The sequence below is a fragment of the Desmodus rotundus genome, chromosome X (assembly GCF_022682495.2).
Source record: "Desmodus rotundus isolate HL8 chromosome X, HLdesRot8A.1, whole genome shotgun sequence".
In the NCBI taxonomy this organism is placed as follows: Eukaryota; Metazoa; Chordata; class Mammalia; order Chiroptera; family Phyllostomidae; genus Desmodus; species Desmodus rotundus.
In genome coordinates this window covers 45,481,609-45,498,227 of record NC_071400.1, presented here as the reverse complement: position 1 = coordinate 45,498,227, position 16,619 = coordinate 45,481,609, and the positions used below count along the sequence as shown (strand labels likewise).

Here is a 16,619-nt window from a genome sequence, read left to right as displayed (position 1 = left end):
AGGGGGAAAGGAGGGAAAAAAAAAAGTCTTCTGCTGGCTTTAAACTGGTCAGGTTAGTTCTGCTAGTTTCCTGTCTGTGGAACCGGAGGGGGTGGTTGGGAGGATTGGTTTCACTTTTCTCCCTTCCTGAGCCACACTCTTCGCTGTTGTTCAGCCTGCAGTCCAGTTCCTCAGGGTCCTTCTGCTCCCCACTAGGCCTTTAGTTCACCAGCTGTGCTGTCCTTGAGTTGCACCAATTAGGGGCAACTCACATTCCCCCTTCTTGCTATTTGCTGTCTTAGATCCTAGGGGCTCTCAGTGCTGCTATGGGGTAGTTCAGCCCCCTACTGGGTTGAGTCTTTCCGGGGAATGCAGTCTCCCCTCGCCCTGCAGCTCCCCTCTGCTGGGTGTTCTGCCTTTGTCCTAGAGAGCCAGTAGGCCCTGCAGGGCTCTGTGCGCAGGGGCTAGGTAGTTGTTCAGAACTGGTGCTTTTAGGTGTGGTCGCTCGTAGGCAGCCAACCCTGGATCAGCCTATCTGCCGCTTTGGGCCTGGGTCACGTGGCCGGCTGGTCTGCTGCTTTGGGCCGGGGCCGCATGGCCAGCTGGTCCACGGCTTTGGGCCTGTGCATGGGGCAGCTAGCCTCTGTTCCAGGTGCGCACCCACCCAAGGTTTCAGGTGTGGGCACCCAGCCGGGGTTTCAGGTGTCGGCCCCCAGCCGGGGTTTCAGTTGTGGGCCCCCGGTCCACTAATCTGGGTGCACACCAGCCGGGCTTCAGGTGAGAGCTGGGGCTGCTTATCCCGCCTTCACAGTCCAGGAGCTGAGGGGGGAGGGGCGCAAGAGGCGGCTGCTGCTGCGGAGTGTTCTCTAACTAGCTGCTGAGTACCTCTATTTTCTTTTCCTTTTTGAGAAATTATTCCTATTCAAGCCCCCCCTGGTCCAAACAAGCACCTGGCTGCTCACACAGCCCAGCCTGGCTCTCTCCCAAGAATCCTGCAGCAGACCCTGCGCCTGGACCGGGACTTCAGCCGCCCTGGTCCCCGCACTGGTCCCAGGGACCTTATTGTCCTTAAGCACTCTTCTTACCGTCAGATCTTTCAATGCCCTGTATCTTTGGTCTCCGATCTTCATATATGCTGGAATACCATTGGCTGTTCGCTCTGTTCCTCAGATTAGCTAGGTGTTTCACTGGTGCTGAGGGGAAGTGGACTCAGCTCCCACCTATCTCGCCGCCATCTTCCCATTTTACATTCTTAACCACAAGCGTTTCTCTACACTTTGCCAAGACTTGTTATTGTTTTCTATTTTATCCTATTTTCTATTTTTTTAACTTTATTTTTTTATTTGTTACATTTTTAGAGAGAGGGGGAGGGAGGGATAGGGAGAGAAACATCAATGTGTGGTTGACTTTTGCATGGCCCTACTGGAGACCTGGCCTGCAACCTAGGCATGTGCCCTAACTGGGAATTGAACCAGCAACCTTTAGGTTTGCAAGCCGGCACTCAATCCACTGAGCCACACTAGCCAGGACCTATTTTGTTTTGTTTTTTTTTTTAATTATATTTGATTGATTAGGCTATTACAATTGTCCCAATTTTATCCCCTTTATCCCCCTCCACCCAGTACCCCCATTCCGTCTGGCAATCTCCCCCATTAGTTCATGTCCATGGGTCATGCATATACTGCATTTTGTTGCATATAATGCACACCCATGTTTTTTGTGTGCATCATACATGGATTATACTCATGGTATGTAATCGTTATTCCCATGTATAATGCACATAGTTTTTCTTCCCCCTCTAAAATTTGGACAAAACAGTGCACATTATACACAGCAAAATATGGTAAGGTCTTTGGCTACTCCATTTCCTATACTGTTCTTAACATCCTGCTGTCTATTCCATACCTGTCAATCTGTACTTCTTAATACCTTCACCTTTACCCGATTCTCCTCTTTCCCCCTCCCAACTGATAATCCTCCAAAAGATCTCCATATCTATGATTTTGTTTCTGATCTGCTTATTTGTTTTTTAAATTCAATTGTTGATAGTTGTGGATTTATTGCCATTTTAATGTTTATAGTCTTGATATTCTTCTTTTTCTTACGTCCCTTTAACACTTCATAGAATAATGGCTTGGTGATGATGAACTCCTTTAGTCTTACCTTGTCTGGGAAGCATTTTATTTGTCCTTTGATTCTAAATGACAGCTTGGCTGGATAGAGTAATCTAGGTTGTAGGTCCTTGCTTTTCATCCCTTTGAATACTTCTTGCCAGTCCCTTCAAGCCTGCAAAGTTAAGAGATCAGTTGAGTCTTATGGGAACTCCTTTGTAGTAACTATCTGCTTTTCTCTTGCTGCTTTTAAGATTCTCTCTTTATCTCTAATGTTTGGCATTTTAATTGTAATGTTTCTTGCTGCAGTCCTTTTTGTGTCCATCTTGTTTGGGACTCTCTGTGCTTCCTGGACTTGTATGTCTATTTCCTTCACCAAGTTAGGGAAGTTTTCTGTCATTATTTTTTTTTCAAATAAGTTTTCAATTTCTTGCTCTTTCTCTTCTCCTTCTGGCACCCCTATGATTCAATTGTTGGTATATTTGAAGTTGTCCCAGAGGCTCCTTACCTTATCCTAGGTTTTTTTGGATTCATTTTTCTTCTCACTATTCTGATTGCACATTTTTTTCTTCCTTATGTTCTAGATCATTGATGTGATTCTCAACTTCATCCACTCTACAGTCGGTTCCCTGTAATTTTTTTTATTTTATTTCACTTAGTGTAACCTTCATTTCTGCCTGTTTTTTTTTTTTTTAATGTTGTTGAAGAACCCAATGAGTTCCTTGAGCATCCTAAAACTATTGTTTTCGACTCTGCATTTGATAGATTGCGTATCTCCATTTTGTTTAGTTATTTTTCTGGAGTTTTGTTCTGTTCTTTCATTTGGGCCATATTCCTTTGTCTCCTAATTTTGGCAGCCTCTGTAAGTTTGTTTCTTTGTATTAGGTAGAGCTGCTTTGACTCCCTGACTTAGTAGCATGTCCTATTGTAGAAAAGTGCACCAGTAAGTTGGATGGGGCAGAGTCTTAAGTAATCGCCAGCACAGGGCAACCTGTGTGAACCATACTGATAGAGTCCCTGATATGGTGTTGCCAGTCTGTGGCTCTGTGTGGGGAGGACTCAGATAGAGAACAATGCTGCTGCCTGGCCTCTGGAGTTTTGTCCAAGAGGAAGCTGTCGCCCAGCAGTCGCCCTGATGCCACACACTTCAGTTTCTCCCCATATGCCCCTGGTGTCCTTCCAGCTGCTTCCCTAGTGCTGGAGACCAGAGGGAGTGAGTCTGTGTAAGTCCTAAGTCTTTTGAGGACCCTTTAAGAGGGGATGCCTGAGAATCCTGCAGTTTCTTCTGCTGCTCCAAATCCACTAGTTTTTATAGCCAGAAGTTATGGGAACTTATCTTCCTGGCACTGGAACCTTGGGCTGGGTGGTCTGGTGTGGGTCTGGGATCCCTCACTCCCGAGGTATCCCTCCTGATTTTTATCCACCACATGTGGGAGTGAGAAGCACCCATTCCACATCTCCATGTCTCTATGTATATCCACGTCTTTGCCCCTCCTACCCATCTGTATGAATGTGACTTCTTTAATTCCTTGGTTGTCTTCCATACAGCTCAATTTTCTGATGATTCTGGGTGATAGTTGTTTTGTAGTTTAGTTGTAATTTTTGCTGTGGTTGTGTGAGGAGGTGAGCTGTGTTTACCTATGCCTCCTTCATCTTGACCGGAGTCTATATTTTATTGTTTATGCTATTACAGTTGTTCCAATTTTTCCCTTTGCTCCCCTCCAACCAGCCACCCCCACTCCCTCAGGCAATCCCCACAATGTTGTCTATGTCCATGGGTCATGTATATATGTCCTTTTTTAATTAAATACTTTTGAATTTTATTGTTCAAGTACAGTTTCCTGTTCTTTGGCTACTATATTCCCTATGCTTTACATCCCTATGACTATTCTGTAACTAGATATTTGTATTTCTCAATCTCTTCACCATTTTCGCCCATCTCCCTGATCCTATTCTTCTCCAGTAACCATCAAAGCATTCTCTATATCTATTATTCTGTTTCTGTTCTGCTTGTTTATTTTGTTTTTTAGATTCAATTGTAGATAGGTATTTATTGCCATTTTACTTTTCATACTTTTGATCTTCTTCTTCTTCTTAAAGAAGAACCTTTAATATTACATATAATACTGGTTTGGTTGTAACAAACTCCTTTAGCTTTTTCTTATCAGGGAAGCTCTTTACCTCTCCTTTGATTCTAAATGATGGCTTTGTTGGACAGAACAATCTTGGTTGTAGGTCCTGGCTTTTCATCACTTTGAGTATTTCTTGCCAAGATCTTCTAGACTGCAAAGTTTCTTTTGAGAAAGCAACTGACAGTCTTATGCAAGCTCCCTCGTAGGTAACTAATTGCTGTTCTCTTGCTGCTTTTTAGATTCTCTCTTCATCTTTAACTTTTGGTATTTAAATTATGATGTGTCTTGATGTGGGCCCCTTAGGGTTCATCTTGTTTGGGGCTCTCTGTGCTTCTTGTGCTTATATGGCCATTTACTTCACCAAGTTAGGGAAGTTTTCTGTCATTATTTTTTCAAACAGTTTTCCAATTTCTTGCTCACTCTCTTCTCCTTCCAGCACCCCCATGACATGAATGTTGGTTCACCTGAAGTTGTCCCAGAGGCTTCTTATACTATCCTAATTTTTTGAAATTAATTTTTCCTTCTTGCTGTTCTCATTGGTTGTTTTTTGCTTCCTTATATTCCAAATCATTGATTTCATTCTAGGCTTCATCCACTTTACTGTTGATTCCCTGTAAATTTTTCATTTCAATTAGTGTATACTGCATTTGTGACTGGGTCTTTTTTATGCTCTTGAGGTTCTCACTAAGTTCACTGAGCATCCTAACAACCAGTGTTTTGAACTCTGCATCTAGTAGATTGCTTGTCTCCATTTTGTTAGTTCTTTTTTCCGGAGTTTCGATCTGTTCTTTCATTTGGGTCATTTCTTTGTCTCCTCATTTGGCAGCCTCCCTGTGTTTGTTTTTATGTATTAGGTAGGGTTGTTTTGACTTGGTGTCTTTGTAGTGTGGCCTTATGTAGTAGGTATCCTGTAGGGTCCAGTGGCACAGCCTCCCCATCAAGGTGCACACTTTGTGTGGGCTGAGTATACCTTCCTCTTGTGTTGAGCCTTGGTTGCTGTTGGTAGGTCAATGGGAGGGATTTACCCAGGCCAGTCCCCTGAAAGGATTGTCTGTGACCGCTTACCACCAACCTCTGCCCTCCAGGGAGGATTAGCTGTGTAGGGGCAGGATGGTGGTGCTCTGATGTGTTCTGTAGCTGTCCACTGGGTATACTGGCCCAGGGGTTTCCTGGATGGTGCAGGCAAAAGTCAGCCCCCACTTATGTTTTGCCTGGGGCCACCCACCTCAGCTATAAAGCAATCTGAGATGGCTGCTACTTGTGCTGGGCTTGGAGATTCCCAGGCTAAGCCAAACTGAATCTAGGCTGCTGCTATTAGTGCTGTGCTTGAGGCCACTTAGCAAGAGGCATGGGAGCCTGGACTCACTGAGGCCAGCTGTTGGTTGTTTGAAAGGACTTAGGAAGTTTTGAAGCATGAGCCAAGACCAGCTATTCATAAGGAAAAGCCACTGTTAACAGCTGTAGGTTGGGTGTGACTGAGCCTCAGGGTATCTCCAGGATGGGACAAATAGTGTTAGCCAGGTTGATGAAGTCTCAGATATGACACTTGCCTGCCAGCTCTGTGGCTCTGCCTGCTTTTCTGTCTGGGAGAAAGCTAACTCCCACCTCTTGCACTGATGCCAGACTCTTCAGTTTCTCCCTGTATGGCACTGGTGCCTTTCAAGCTGCTACCCCAGTGCTGGACTCAGAAGGAGTGAGTCTGTATAAGGTCATGTGTGGCTTCTTTAAGAGGAACCGCTTGGGACTCCAGACGTTTCTTCCACTGACTCAATCCCTGTTGTTTTTTGCAATCAGAAGTTATAGGGACTTACCTTCCTGGCACTGGAACTCTTGGCTCGGAGGCCTGGTGTGAGGCTGGGACTCCTTAGTCCCAAGATATCCCTCCTGAGTTTTTATCTATCACACTTGGATGTGGGACCAGCCTGGTGCATGTCTCTGCCCCTCCTACCAGTCTGGATGGATGTGATGTCTTTAATTCTGTTATTGTCAGACTTCCCTTCAAGTTGATTTCTGACAGTTCTGAATTATGGTTGTTCTATAATTCAGTTGTAATTTTGATGTGGTTGTGTGAGGAGGTGAGCTGTGTTTCCCTACGCCACCATCTTGACCAGAAGTTTCACTCCTTTGGCTTTACATACAATGTACATACAGAAAAATCCCAGATCTGCATTCTACCTACACCTCTTCTGTGAGCTCCCAAACTCTCATATCCCAGCTATCTATTCTGACATCTTCACTTTTATGTCTCACAGAAATCTCAAACTTAACATGTCCAAAACTGAACTCTTGATTTTTTTTTTTTCCCATCAATCCTAGGCTTCCTTAAGTCTCCCTCATCTGAATACACAGCACCATCATTTGTTCAATGACTCAAGCCAGAAACCTCAGAGTTTTTTTTGAGTCCTGTCTCTTCCTTTCCCTCACCAGCACCCCCTCCCCACATCTGATCTCTCCATAAGTCTTCACAGATGTTCCTTCAGAATTTGATCAACACTCTCTATCTCCAAGCCACCATCATCTCTCCCCAGAATTGCTGCATTAGCCTCCTTTCTGGTCTCTCTGTAGCCACTGCTTCCCCCTTCTAAATCTGGTCTCTTTAGAAATTCCAAAAGTCTAAATCAGACCCTAACACTCCTGCTTCAAACCCTGTGGATGTTTCCCAAGTGAATAAACATCCAAACTCCTTATCCATGGCCTCTCTTTGCCATACCCCTCTTATGCTACTCTTTTGCTTGCCTAGAATAATCTGGCCCCACTGGCCTCCTTTTAGGTTCTGAACACATCAAATTCTCTACCATCTCAGGGCTTTCCCACTTGGCATTCCTTTTTTCCTGGAAACCTCCTTCTTCATGTGGCTGATCTTTCATTCTTCAGGGATCTACTTAAATATCACCTCCTCACAGAGGTGTTCCCTGAGAACTCTGCCTTGGTTTTCCCTATTCTGCAACCTGTTTGTGACCTTTGTGAGACTCATCATGATCTGTAGTTATATATTCATTTATGCGATTATTTGGCTACAAATCCCTTAAGAGTATTGACTATGCCTCTCTTGTTTAACAATGTATCTCCACCATCTAGTTTGCTACCTGGCACATAGTAGGTGCCCAATATATTCTAAATGGCTGAATGGTTACATGGATAGATGTGATTTTGAGACATACAGATTAGAATCCTCTGCCTATTCCATGAAATTCATTATCAAATGCCTATTGGTTCTGTGAAAGATGGGTTTCTGGCTGGGGAGTCTGATCACTTGGAGAAACCCCTCAGCATCTCTGGCAAAAGACAAAGGTTGAGAGAAAATGGAGTGAAAGGGAGAGTACTAGGAAGGATACAATCTAAGAAGAAATGGAAGCCAGAGTGACTTCAGTCCTTTTAGGGATACTGGGGTGGGAAACCTAACAGCTACTTCCTCTCAGGGAAGAAATGTTTCTTTAAATGGCAAACAACTTTTCTTTCAGAATTTCCAGAGACTGGGAGTGGGAGGGAAGGATGACTTTGGATAGTCCTTCCCAGTGCTGAAAGTCTCTGAGTAGACATGGGTACTTTCCTAGGGCTGCCTCTCTATTTCCCTCCAAGTCTTCATGGCCATACAATTTCTTCCTCAGCTGAACTTGCAGAGGAATCTTCTGGAAAACCTGCTGGTATCCGGATTCATTTTCTGGTTGCCAAACACATGCTTTTACCCAGTGGGCTGGAATGGCAACACCCATCATCTATTCTAGCAAGTCACAATGGAGCAGGTAGAGAAACCAAAGCCATTTGTCCTCCCACAAATACTTGGGAATCTGCAGTCACCTCACAAAGACCAACCACCATGATCCTTCCTAGAGGACGCTTCAGAGGACCTGCTTGGCAGTCATTTTCTCCCCTTCCAACTTCTCCCCTCAGGGGCTACACATCCAATAGACTCAGACATATTGTTCAATAGGCCCAGACATGCTCCTAAACCCTCTCTGCTGGGTCTGCCAGCCTGATGACAGATGTGAGGCTGATACCATATGGCACTGTGGGTCACAAAGTCTAAAGCTGCTGCCATTGAACTGTGGCAGAATTAGTGGGGAGATCCTTCCATTTTTTAAAATATTTTATTTATTTTTTTTAGAGAGGGTAAGGGAGGGAGAAAGAGAGGGAGAGAAACATCAATGTGTAGTTGCCTCTTGCACGCCCCCTACTGGGGACCTGGCCTACAACCCAGGCATGTGCTCTGATTGGGAATCAAACTGGCAACCCTTTGGTTCACAGCCTGGTGCTCAAGCCACTGAGGCACACCAACCAGGGCATATCCTTGCATTCTAGCCCCCACTCACCTGTCACTGGCAACAGTAGTGAGGGGGAACTGGAGCAATGAAATATTCAGGAGAGCTTGAAGGAGTTGTCATGTGACTCCAAAGAGGCCTGGGCACCACAGCTCCCACCCTCCACATACCACAACAAGTATTTCTGAGGGATGCAGAGATGGAGATTGTCTGAGCCAGAGGGAGAGAGATGAGAAATGGAGGGAAAGACAGCCAAGCAGGAAAGAGGGCCAAACTGAGAGCCAGGAGGGAGAAGAGAGGTGAGGCCAGGCAGGGAAAACTAGACAGAAGAAGAAAAATGAGTCAAGAGGAGGGCCTTGGAGACAGTAAAGAAGAAAGGACAGATTTGGAGAAGGCAGGCTGGGCAAAGAAATTGCACCCGCCAACTCTAGCTTTTTGGAGGCCCACTCCAGTATCTCTCCTGTTCTCTAAATGCCCTTGAACTGTGCCTGAACCCCAGCATCCTGCTACTGGGAAAGGGCCACATGGTAATGAGAGCCTTCTGGTATCAAGCTGTTTCAGGAGGGACACTGAACTTATGCCATATCAACAAGCATGATAAACACCGTTTTCATCTCATAGGGATGAGATGGGCATGTGGTGAGCAAGGAGCAAATCTGAAGCAGCCTGTGGAAGAGACCCAGGCCACTGTCCTCACTTAGACCTATTCCCCAGTCACCAAAGGCTATATTTTTTTTTTTGCAGGGGGAGTGGGGAGAGAATGAGATCAAGAGGAGAAAACAGGAAGGTGAGAGCATATCAGAAGTTAAGAGGGAATGGTCATGATGGGAAAAATGGAGTTTCTAGGGAACAGAGCAGCAGGCCTGAATTCTTCCTGGGAGATGTGATGAACACATCTCTCCAAGGCCAAACTGTGCTGTACACCTCCGACACAGAATGCTAGCCAGGAGAGAGTCCCTGGCCACCTAGATCTCTCTCTCCTCTTGAATCCTAGCCTCTAGTCTGCCAAGGGTTGAACTGTAAACAAGGCTTGGAGGCTGGATAGGGGGAGCAGGTGTGGGCAGGAGCTGTTGGGAACATCCCAACATGCAGCTAGCTGCCTCTAGCAGTCAAAGACCCGGGGCTCAAATACTGTTCCTCTGGGGGCTGCTTGGCAAAAACTGGCTGCACAGGACTCCAGGCAAAGCCTGCTGAAGCCAAATGAGTGCTTACTTGGCTAGCTGGCTGTGCCATTTCCCTCTTTTCTGTGAGGCTAGTGGCATGAATGGCCTGGACCATCAGCTTGGGATGCTCCCCACCCCTGACTCTGGTCAAACAGCTGGAAAATCTCAGAGTCAGCAGGAGCCTTGGGAGTTATTTACTTCACCTTTGTCCACCCTCTGATGCCTTCCATAAGCAGCAGGGGAAGGCTTTCTAGAGGAAGAATGCAGCTGGATATTACAGAAGGGGCCCTATTTGGGCAAAGGGAGAGGGAGAGCACTGATAACAGGCCCAGAGACAGAAAAGGAGCAGGGATGCCATGGCAGAAGGCATGAAGACAACAGCCTGAGTTGGGGAGGGGCTGCTGGGGAGAGGCTAGCTGGAAAGCAAGAAGCTGGAGTTGGCCCAGAGAGACAGTGAGTAAACCGTTTTCCAGGTCCCTCTTCTCATATCCTGCTGCTTTGCCTAGATGCCCATCTGCCCCTTCCTTGCCTGAGATGATGCAAGTATATCTGAAGCTCAGGCACCATGCCCAGCAGGTGTCAGGCTGACTTCCTGTAAGGGCGCAAATAGGAACACCCTCAGCTTCCGTCCTGTGCACCATCTCTAAGCTGTCCATTCAGCAGTACAGGGTGGGGGCAGGGTAGAAATCAGGCCAAGAAGCAATTCAATAAAAGAGGTTATGTGAGCAGAGGCCTAGTAAACTCATGTTTCCTTGTCTGGAGGTATCCAGATGCCAACTACAGCCTTAGGACAATAAGACACCTTTTATACTGCCCAATTGCATATTCCTGCTGAGAGGGAGGAAGGAATTATTAGGTCTTTTCTAAAGAAAAGGGAAGATCCTATGGGAACAGAAAAGAGACATCAAGGTTGGTGAACACTCCCACTAGAAATAAAAGCCAAGGGCAAAAGCAGGTGCTGAGCTACTTTCTCAGAGGGCATGACATAGAACCCAAACACTCTGAACTTCCCCCATGCTGCTAATCAGGACCTCCATCTGTTTTCTGGAGGTGAGTGGCAGTGAAATTGCAAACTTCAAAGGGCCTATGGCTTTGCCTTTGGGTGAGGGTGGGGGTGGGGGTGGTAAGAAGACTGTACCATACTCTGCAACCAGGCTGTGGGGAGTCAGGATCTTAACAGATCCTGAGAACCTTCAAACTCCCTAGTCAACAGCACAGCTTCAAAGATAGACCCCAGACTTGATTCACTAAGCTAAGAAAAGCAGACCCAGGTATTTCAGAAAGAACCAAAAAGTATAAGAAAAAATGATTTTGGGGAGCCCAACCCTTAGTTACCTAGAACATCCTATTAACCAGAAAAACCCCTCCCCAGGCATTCCAGTTTTTGAATTACAGCGTAATTATATTTTTTTAGTGATTAAAATCCATAGAGCTGGGACTCTGTCTAGAGTAATGCAAGCTCTGCTCCCATATTCCCTTTTGTAAAGGGAACAAATAGTGTAGTCCCCTGCTGTGAGTCACAACCTCCATCCACCAGCTTTTAGATAGCATTAATTCATGTATGCAACAAAATTTAACTGAACATCTACTATGTGCCAGGCATGGTGATGGATACTGGAGATACAGAGGTAAAATAGGCCCTCTCTCCCTTCAGGGAGGTTGCAGTCTGAGGTGGGGGCAGGTGTGTAAACAGACAAATGTAAAGCCATGTGTCAACTGGCACCACAAGAGGCAGCAGAGGATGCTATGGAGCACAGGGAAGGGCCTGTCCCCTGTCCCCCATGACTCCCAGCAGCTGAGTGGTGAAGGTGAATAGGAGTCCAGCAGATGGACAAGGCAGAGAAGGGCATTCCAGTAAAGGAATGTCAAACATGACAGCAAACAAAAAAATAATAAAGAAGATTCCATAAAGAGGAAAACCTCTAGGCCTTTAAGCCACTGAAATTAAAAGAAGAAATCATACAACACATTCAGGGAAAATTGAAGGAGAACTTCCATTTCTGGTTGCAGGAATAAAGGCAGAGGACTTGTGTTAGCTGCTGGCCTCTTGTGTGTGGACTTGTGAGATGATGTAGTACACTTAGTGCACTCAGAAGAGGCCACAGAGATAATCTGGGACACAGTCCAGCACTGGGGTTACCAATCACATATCCAATACAACACCCAAAAGTTATACATGGAAAGCCCCCCACTCACATCACAGAAGGAGGCAGAAGGGGAGACCACCAGCAGATGCACTGAGATCCAGTCATGGTAATGAAGACCAAAGCCAAGAAGCTCACATGCTACATTATGCCCTCATGGAAGAGAATCCGTGGAAGCCAGCTCTATGAAAGGGCCAGGGCAAACAGTGGGAGGTTACAAACAACCCCACTGCAGGATCAGATGTGAAGATGAAGAAACCCTGGGGACATGTTCACATTCTGTTCAGTTCACAGGGGCCAGCCTGGGTGAAGAAGGGCTGAAAATCCACAGGCACAATAATACTACTAAAGTATCAGCTGTGGTTCCTGTTACTGAAGTCCTGGCCAAGAAACAAGCCCCCTCCTCCTCCCCAGGAAGTGGGAATATGGTTTTGCTCGGCATTGCAAGGCTCTAAAAACATTTTAGAAGATAATTCCTAACAGGGCCCTCAGATAGAGCCATGTCAGATTAACAGCTAAAAGCTAGCAGACCAGACACTTGTCTGATAAATAAAACTTATAAAGCAGAACAACTTATCCGTGTTAAAGGCATGACACTTACTACAACAACAAAACCCAAATTCATGCAGAATACTTCATGGCCTATATGAAGCCCTTTCTCTTACAACTTGCACAATCCCTTGTTTAATGCAAACCGGGGCTGGGGAAAGGAGAAAACAGCGCAGTGCTCCAGTCTACTGGCTGAGGAGGGGACAGACAGCTTTAGGAGCCTGGTTGGGGAAAGTGATGGCGGAACCTCTGCCTCTTACACCAGTCTGCCAAAGGTTAGTTTCAATCTGGGCTTTGGAGGCAGTATATCTGGGCTGGAATCCCAACTTTGGCAAGCTATTTAACCTTTTGGGCCTCAGTTCCTCATCTATAAAATGGGACTCACTGATAGCACCCAATTTAAAGTACCTGCATAAAGCCCTGGCTGGTGTGGCTCAGTGGATTGAGCTCTGGCCTGCAAACTGAAAGGTTCTGGGTTCAATTCTCAGTTAGGGCACATGCCTGGGTTGTGGGCCAGGTCACCAGTAGGGGGTGTGAGAGATGCAACCAGCATTTCTCACATATTGATTTTCTCCCTTCCCCTCTCTAAAAAATGTAAATAAATAAAATCTTTAAAAGATAAAGTACTTACATAAAGATTAAATATGGGATGCAAATGCCTTTCTTCAAAGAATTTAATGCCTTTCTTCATAGAATTTAATGGGGGTGATTTAAAAATTGGTTCCAATCTCTTTGAACCTTGGGCCCAGACTTCAGATTTACAGAATAAAATAGGTTTTGTTGTGGGGAAAACAAACTCTGTTTGAGTACTTCATTAAAGCTAACTTCTTATCCTATTTCTAGTAGTTAACAGTGGGGATGCTGAGATGAAACTGGGTGAAAATCAAAGCTCTACTTTTCACTAGCTGTGGGACCTTGTGCTTGTCTACCTCTCACCTCAATTTCCTCATCTGTAAAAATGGGGATACTATCAGGATCTACCTCACAGGGTTGTTGCGAGGATTAAATATGATAATATATGTAAAGCACTTAAAACTATGCCTGCCACACAGAAAGTGCTGAGTGTATGCCAGCTACTGTTCTTATTGTATACAAATTCTTATTACTGCCTAAAGAACTTAACACAACATTTGGCACATAGTAATACCAGTTACAATGATCATCAGTACTCTCGGTAAAGATGAGTGATTGGAGAAGGAGCAGAAGGGAGATCTGGGTCTTTTCTGAGAGGAGGACTAAGTGACTTAGTGTAAATTCACCTTTGTGATCTCAGATGCCCCCATTCTTTGAATTTTACACAGCTCAAGAAAAGAAAGTGACAGGTATGTGCCTGCATATTCCCACTTACCAAGGTTATTTATTTATTTATTTATTTTACAAGTAATGCACCGCCTAATAGGGTGGGCTTGTTTCTCAGCTCCGCGAGGCTTTGTGAACACTGAGGCATTCGAGCGCAGTCCAGCTAGGGTGCCAAGGACCTGGAGAATCCTAAGCACTTAGAAAATGCACCTAGAACGCCCCGCACCTCAGACAAAGGGATCCCCGCTGAGGGCGGAGCTTCAGAGAGGGGAGGGGCCGACAGGGCCCTCTAGGGCTGACTGAGCCTAGCCCTTAGGTTGTTTCTCATAATAGCCTTCCCGGCTTCTAGCTCTCCACGCTGCCCACTCCAGAGGTAAACTTCCTGCTCAAGCCGCCACTATCCTACTGGAGTCCAAAACCTCAGCCCTGCGCATCTTGTCTTCCAGTTCCCTCGCAGAAGGCGCAGGGAAGGGGCCTGCGGGTGGCCAGTGGACCGAACTGGTGGGCTCGGGGTGGGGGCGAGAGGACTTCGGCTCCCAACACCCCAACCCAGTGCATCCACTGCAAGTGCGAGCAGGCGCGCACCCAGTGCCAGGGGCCCGAGCCAGCGCTGTCCTGAGTCACTTTGAAGGGCCAGCAAGGACCTCAACACCATGCTGCCGACCCCTAACCTCACAGATTCCAGACATTTAGCCAGGAGTTCCGCTTTCTGACCCTTTCCCAAGCCAGCCCAAACCCGACTGTTCTGAGTACGGTACTTACTGTCGGGTCCTCTCCAGGCCGTGTCCCTCTTGCGTTGCCCCAGGCTGTGCCCAGCGCCGCCGACGGCAGCGGCAGCAGCCTCTGTAGGAAGAGAAAGATCACGCCTGCCTTACAAACCTTGCCCCTGCTGTGACCAGAATCTTAAAGAAGTAGGCGACTGGCCCAGCCCCAGAGCCGCGAACTAGTGAGGCAGCTGGTAAACACGGCTTCTGCTGCCTCTCGCAGTCCGCAATCCGCCAGGGAAGAGCTCCCCGCAACACCAGACGAGGCACGGCAGGGGAGGCGGGAGCGGAGGAAGGGGCCTCCAAGTACAGAGACTGGTGGATAAAACAGCTGCCATGCACTGTGATTTACATCTGTTTCCTCATCCCACCATCCTCCCCATTGTACAGAAAACAAAGCCGAGGCTCAGGGGAGCAAAGCCAATGGCCTCAGATGCACTAGCTAGTAATAAGTGGTGAGACCAATATTTGAAACCATAGGGATCTCAAATAGGCTGCTGCCTGCCTCAAAAGTCACTTTTATGCTACTGCAAAACATATGGAAATACCTGTGACTCCACCTCGTTTCTCTCTTTTTCTGGCAGGACTAGGGACAAGTAGCAACTCCTTGTCAGTTTGCTGGGGGAGGTGGAGGTTGAGGTGGGTCCCTGGGAGGCAGTATTCTGACTGCAGTTTTTAGTACCAGGGAGATGCCATCCATCTCTACCTCTTCTACAATGTGCCAGGCTTTGCAGAAGACACAAAGTGTAATAGGAGGTAGTCTTGGTCCAGATATCATCCAGGAGAGAAGCACTGAGCCTGTGATATTTCAGTATGGTAAAAGGGTTGAAGGAGGGGGTGGGAGTACAGAGGCCCTAAAGGAGGGAGCAGCCAGTGCTCTCAGACATCCCTCCCATGGCAGAACCTCAAGGAACCACCACTGGTGGGCCATAGGGAGAGAAGGGGCTAGTGGTGAGTGTGGGGAGGGGGCTCTTCCCATGGGGCTGACTGATTCCTTCCTGATCCTGAAGTGAGAGCCCACATCACATATTCCTCTTTACAGAATGAGTGGAAGGCAGCCTTGTTGGGAAATTAAGCCCTGTGGCTTCCCTATGAGAGCTACCCTAATCTCCTTGCCTTTGCAATGATAATTGTGAAATGGGTAAGATCTCTGCTTCTTTCTGGGTCAAAATGATGAAATAATATAGTATTTCTGTTTTTCTCTTCTGATCATTAAAAAGGAGCAGTTTTAGAACTTGTATTCCTCCTGCCTTGCCTCCACTTATCCATTCATTCATTCATTTAGCAAATATTTATTAGCATCTACTATGTGTCAGACACGGTGCTAGGTGCTGGGCACCTCCATGGCTCTGTGTGGGAGTCTACATAGGAGGTAGAAAGCACACAGGACTGGAAATTAGGAAAGACATTTTTAAGTCCTAGTTCTTTGACTAAATAAATAGCTTTGTGACCCTGGGTGAGTCATGTCTCCTTTTGGGACCTCAGTTTTCTTATTGGTCAAACAAGAAAATAACACCTTCCTGTCCTACTTCATGGGGATGTTTTTGAGGCTCAGTGGAGATAATGGATGAGAAGGAGCTTTGAAAAACATGAAGCCACTAGACAAATGGCAGGGATTAATCTATTTCCAAGGTGGGAGGGGGATGCTGGGAAGTAAAGCTTAAAAGAATCTTGGCTAACTCTCACAAATTGATTGCACTGAATTCCATCTTTCCCCAAATCACTGATCCTGTACCTGAGCAAGAGTCTCTGCTCTGTGAAATATCATCCTCCTTCAACAGTGCCCATGACACCCAGGGTTAGGAGGAGCTGGTCTTTAAGCCAGGAAGATCGTTTGGGGGACTTGAGTGGAATCAGTGGGGCAGTCTTGACTCTGGGTCTCTAATTCCTGGGAACAGCAGCATCATCCCCGGACCCAAGCCCAACTGAGCCCAGGACTGCAAGTCCCTGGGTAGAAACCACTTGAGGCCCCCAGAGATACCCCCTCAGGAAGCATAGGACTCATATCAGATAATAGAAGGTGGCCTTTGGGGTGGACACTATATTTTATGGAAGCTAGGGGTTCTGGTTTTAGACCAGGTAGCTAAGATCGACAACAGAACTAGTGGAGCATCTGGGAGGGTCTCCAGGTGGCTCTGCTCATCCCTACAAGCCACTCCAAACAGACCTACCTACAACTTTAAATTACAATACCATTCTTGCTATGCAAAGACAGCCTC

The 16,619-nt window shown here is 46.5% G+C and overlaps 1 protein-coding gene across 3 annotated transcripts in view; it reads right to left on the bottom strand.

Annotated features, from left to right (window-relative positions):
• FRMPD3 (FERM and PDZ domain containing 3) overlaps positions 1-16,619 on the bottom strand; it is a 151,901-nt gene that overhangs the window by 77,211 nt on the left and 58,071 nt on the right. The window lies entirely within an intron of this gene.